The sequence below is a fragment of the Quercus robur genome, chromosome 5 (assembly GCF_932294415.1).
Source record: "Quercus robur chromosome 5, dhQueRobu3.1, whole genome shotgun sequence".
NCBI classification, from domain to species: Eukaryota; Viridiplantae; Streptophyta; class Magnoliopsida; order Fagales; family Fagaceae; genus Quercus; species Quercus robur.
Genome location: NC_065538.1, coordinates 58,094,454 through 58,100,022, shown reverse-complemented (window position 1 = coordinate 58,100,022; position 5,569 = coordinate 58,094,454). Strand labels below are relative to the sequence as shown.

General features: G+C 34.4%; 1 pseudogene; it reads left to right on the top strand.

Moving 5' to 3' along the window:
• The first annotated feature begins 657 nt into the window (after positions 1 to 657).
• LOC126728434 (purine permease 21-like) lies at positions 658 to 1,823 on the top strand (annotated as a pseudogene).
• The last annotated feature ends 3,746 nt before the right edge of the window (positions 1,824 to 5,569 follow it).

Below are 5,569 nucleotides of genomic sequence, written 5' to 3'. Positions count from 1 at the left end.
TGTTTCAGACCGGTACAAACAAGAAGAAAAAAGAAAAAGAAAAGGAAGAAGAAGATGAGAAAAAGTGAGAAAGGGAGAGAAAGAGGTAGAGCAAGTAAAGGCCGAAGCTGTGAGAGAGAAATAATTTGTTGCTTTACTCTGTGTTTGAAAAATTGGGGAAGACATCCAGCCGCTTCTTCTTCTTCAGTTTTGATCGAGACTGAACTCTCTTCTTGTGCTTTCTGTTTTAGCTGTGTGTGTGTGTGGCTCTTGTTTAATTGTTTTGTGTGAGTTTTAGTTTTGTGTGTGTGGCTCTTGTTTAGTTGTTTTGTGTGAGTTCTGACACACCCACGTGAACTCTAATGAGTTCAAATTTCCAACATACTTTGACTTTTTGGCTGGCTGCCAATCACATTTGGTAAGCAATTTTTTTTTTTTAATAATTAATATAATCTTTTTATCTTTTTATTATTATTACAATCTAGTATGTCAGTTTACATTATTGGGTTGATATTTGAGCAAAAATTAATCATATTAAAAATAAGCAATTAATTTAGAGAAATATGCTATTATAAATTTAAGGATTCTTATATAGATTTATAAATAATTCTAAATAAATAATCAAGTATGTATATATATATATATATATATATGTAAAATAATAGTGATAAATTCGAAATGGTATACCGGTATTGACCAGTATCCGAAATATATCGTACCACTGGTCAAACCGGTATAGCCTCTGGTACGGTATTAACTTCCTTGATCCAAGTTGCTGTTGGAACAGTGCTTGTTGATCTTTGAATCCAAGTTACCATTTATTATTATCTTCAGGGGTCTCTCTCTCTCTTTAGGTGTACTTGAGGCAGCATACAGCAAACAAAAATTGAATCCAAGTTACCGTTGGAACAGTGCTTTCCTCTATTTCCTTATAAATTCACACAAGTTTACTCCTTTTATAATCGATTCTCAAGTCCTTCTCACCATCCCCTCTACCCTGCTGGTATTTCAATCCAATCCTACGAACCCCACCGGAAACTCTAATGTGAAGTATGAAATTGGACTCTTTTGCACTGTTGGTGCATCTGCTGTTGCTGGGTACGGATTGATGCTTTCCCTTACACAGCTCTCCTTCCAAAAGGTTTTAAGAAGATAAACATTTACAGTGATTTTGGAAATGATAATCTATCAGTGAGTCACTCACTGAGTCACTGGTAGCAACTTGTGCTACAATGGTGGGGCTCTTTGCTAGCAGAAAGGTCTAAAGACAGAGATGGAGGACTTTGAACTGGGGAAGTTTATTTATGTCGGTTCTTTGATTTGGACAGCTATAGCTTGGCAGATTTTAAATATTGGCGCAGTAGGCTTGATACATGAGGTGTCTTCCCTGTTCTCCAATGTCTTATGTGTGTTGGGTTTGCCTGTTATTCCAGTTCTGGCCGTAATCTTCTTACATGACAAAATGGATGGGGTAAAAGCGATTTCCATGGTGTTGGCTATTTGGGGCTTTATTTCATATTTTCTATCAGCACTACCTTGATGATTCTGAGTCCAAGGCTGAAAATAGAGATGTCAAAGAAATTTCAATGCTTCCCTTGTTGAAAGAGGTTACCGATGAACAAGATGGGCTAAAGAATATCTATCAAAAAGTTCCACTTTCCACAGAAAACAATTTCCAAAATTATGAGCACTGAAGCTATTCTTAATCCTTCTCTTCCTCTATCTCGATTCCTAGAATGGTTTACAATCTTATATTTTCAAATGTGTAGGTAAGCCCCAAGCCAGTGTTTTTCCACATGGTGTAAATCATGGTCTTGTTCATTCCATTTCCAACAATATTTTCAGATTCCAGTAACTATAATTGAAAAATTATAAATTGAATTTGAATGGGAGGCAGAGATGATATTTGCACAATTTTGTGTTTTAATAAAAATCTTTTATCTTTTTTTAACCAAATTCTGTCATAATATTGTAATTAAATAAAAAATTAAAAAAAAAACTTATACTTATACAAATATTAGGTAATATTTGTAAGCTTTTAGCAAAGAAAGAGGAAAAAAATCAAAGGATAATGATATGGAAATGATAATGATAAGAAAATAAGGACATGAAAAAAGCTAGAGTCCAGAAAATAATAATAAGCAAAATAGTGAAGAGTTTGAATGGGATCCAAACAAAATAAAACCAAAAAGAGGAAAACATTGAACTTTAAATCGAAGGCAGAGTTGGTATTTGCACAGTTTGTGTTTAAACCCAAGTTCCACCTTGAAAAGCAACCCATACAATTAGAAAGAAAAGGATAATGAAGAAAAGCTAGAGTCCAAATAATTTGAATAAAAAAAATAGTTAAGAGTTTGCTCGGGATCCAAACCAAATAAAAACCAAAAAGAAACAAATAGCAAAAATAAACATACCCAAATTCAATAGAAACCAATTGTGGTTGATTTGATTTTTTTTTTTTAATTTAAAAAAAAAATATAAAAAAGAGCCATATACATTAACATACTGTTAAGCATGAGCAAATAGAAAAGCATGATGATGATGGTATAGAGAAGAATGACACAAAATTGAGATAACTGAGGAAGAAGCAAACAAAATAACCTTGAAGTTGAGTTTTAAAACCAACATGAGTATGGTCTTATTTTGTAGGCAATATTTACGTAGGAATTAAAAGATTTTTTTTTTTTTTTTAAAACTCTAAATCATGTTAAAAGAATAATTTTTTTTTTTTTTTTTTTTTTTCCCTAAGCTCTAAGTCAACATTCAACTAAAACATTTTTTTTTTAATGCTAAAAAAATGTAATTTGAGTTCAAATAGAACTCATATGTGAACTTTGAACAAAACAACAGGAATGCAAAAAATAAGAGTGTTTTTTTTTAATAAAATGTAAAAAACAAGTGGTCCCAATGTGAGAAACAATCTGAGCTTGAAAACCTACGTAAGTGTATTGGGAGTGTGGTGTGCGTGGTTCTATTTTGTAGATAACATTTTACATGGGAGTTAAAGAAGAATTTTTACCAAATTTTGCCCCTACTTAAACGTAGGATGTAGGGATATTTTGAAATCAAAAAAAGTCTAGTCTAAATAGGGGAAACTCCTTAAATAGTAGTATAGATAATGTGCTACTACATTCTTATCATCAAACTCACCGTTTTTACTCCAAGAGAAAAGAGACGAGAAAAAGTCTTAGAGACCGAGAAAGAACAAAGAGAGAAGAGTGAGAAAGAGAAAAGAGCCAGACACAGTGTTAGGGGCTTTACTTGTTGCTAATGATGGCATGAGGATTGAGGGTGCTTAGGCAACATTAGGCCAATCACTTGGCTTCATGTTTTCTTAACACATTAATGGTTCTTCATGTTAGATTTGTAATGCTTCTAAGGGCTCTTTAAGGGGGACTTGCCACCCAGTCTCCCTACTCGAGTTGGATTGATAAGCAATACAAAGGGGCAACATGTGGAGGCACCTTACTCCTCATGATGCCCCAAGGTCATAGTAAAGAGGGGCCATGGTGGGCAGAGTCGGTTTTCATGAGGAATGGCAGCAGGTGGTGTTGACCCTTTGTGGTGGTGCATGGCATTGGTGGCTTAGTTACTTGTTACTTGTGAATGAGCTTGGTGGCTTGTTTGCAAGGTAGGGTTGGGCTGCCAGATGATAAGCAATTAGATGATGTGTGTAAGGCATTGAGCTGGTGGGTGCTGGCTAAATGCATGGATAAATGCTAGTAGGCTAATGGCAGTTACTTAGTGTGTGCTGCATGTGGGCATGCTGTGTGGGTTGTGTTGTCTGATAGGGGAGGGCTTGGGCATGGGCTAAGCTTATGACAAATTCAATGCAAGCAACACTTTCTAAGGCAGTTATATACACTAAACAACCAACTAGAGAGGGAGACTATAGTGAATGTTGGGCTTGTATGAGAGTTAAGAGAGGAGCAACGTTTTACTACTGAATGTATATGAGATATGAGAGTTGCTGAATGTATATGAGAGTTTATGAATGTATAGGAGAGTTGTATGACAGTTGAGAGAGTTTTGGGAGAGTTGTTGGGGGAGGAATCAGTCAAAAGAATCTCTGAACCCCGAGTGGCTGGACCAGACAGATGAGACTTGATGGGAAACAGAAATGACCAGCCCACATGGGTGGTTTGACCACAATTAAAAATCGAGTCTTTGTGACTCGGTTTTTACTTTTAGTAAATCGAGTCTCAAAGACTCGAGTATCGAATGATTTACGTGACATCCAGGTCCACGTGGATGCCATGTGGAACTTGAGTCTTAAAGACTTGAGTTCTATGTGGCATCCAGGTCCACGTGGCGTCTACGTGGAACTCGAGTCTTAAAAACTTGAGTTCCATGTGGCATCCACGTGGACTCCATGTGGCTTTTTGCCAACTCATATCAAGCAAACCGAGCCTCAAAGACTCGATTTACAGGCCCAAAATCAAGTCTTTGAGGCTCGAGATGTTAAGAAAAAAATTTCTTTCAAAACTGGACCTACTAACTAGATAGTTGGAAAATTAGGGTTAGTTACCTATTTTTCCTGAATTTTGAGGAGAAAATGTTTGATTTGTTTATTGCAATTATAGATGCTCAAATTTGGACAGAGAAGCAATTTGACCATAAAATGTTGATTATAACTACCAATTAAAAAAATACTTACAGATTTGTCAGGTTGATACAGAACTATGGTACGAAAAAGACAGCATTTTCAGATATCACAAGCCCACATATTGGATCTATGATACTAAACCACTTTACAGTTAAATGTCCTACAAAATTTTAGGGCCCGTTGGATAACCCTACTCAACACACATTTTTCACATTTCAAACACACTTTCTCACCCAAAATACCTTACTCAAACTTAGTTACCAAACGGACCCTAATGTTTTTTTATTTTTATTTTTTTATTTATTTTTAAATTAGCAAATTCATATTAGCAATGAATTTATCTGTCAGAAAGATATTTAATCTGGTTGCATTTTATACAAAAGAAGATTTTGAATCCTTCTAATTGTATAGAATGACTAAGTAGTATAATAAGTCAAGTAAATGTTCTTGAAAGACTAATTTCTCCCATGTCTCTCGCTCTTCTTTCTTATTTTTCGTGTAGTTATTAATTAGCTTGTAGCTTAGTAGTATTATTTAATTTCATTTATAAGGAGAATTACATTCAGATTTTCCTCCTCACTTATTTATAACAATTATAAATAAATAAAAATAAAAAGACAACATATGATTCAAATGATATGGTGACGAGAATGTTTTAAAAAGTTACACATAAAAGCTCAAAATTAAAAAGCCTAAGAACAATAACCAATCCGACTAGATTTTGGGCACATCAATTTCCTGTTTCTCTATACTTTAATCAACATATATTCAAGCAAAGTTGATCTCCTAATTAATCTCTAAGGCAAGGCTAAATAATTTATTATTCTCCAAAAATTATTGAGATAATGTGAACCAAAAGTAAAAAAATTTAATGAAATCAGGGTTCTTGGAATCTACAGCAAATACGTAGTTATAGAGGGGGTAATAAAACATAGGTAATACTATGTTGACTACTTTGCAAAAACTTGGAGGTTGAAGTGAAGG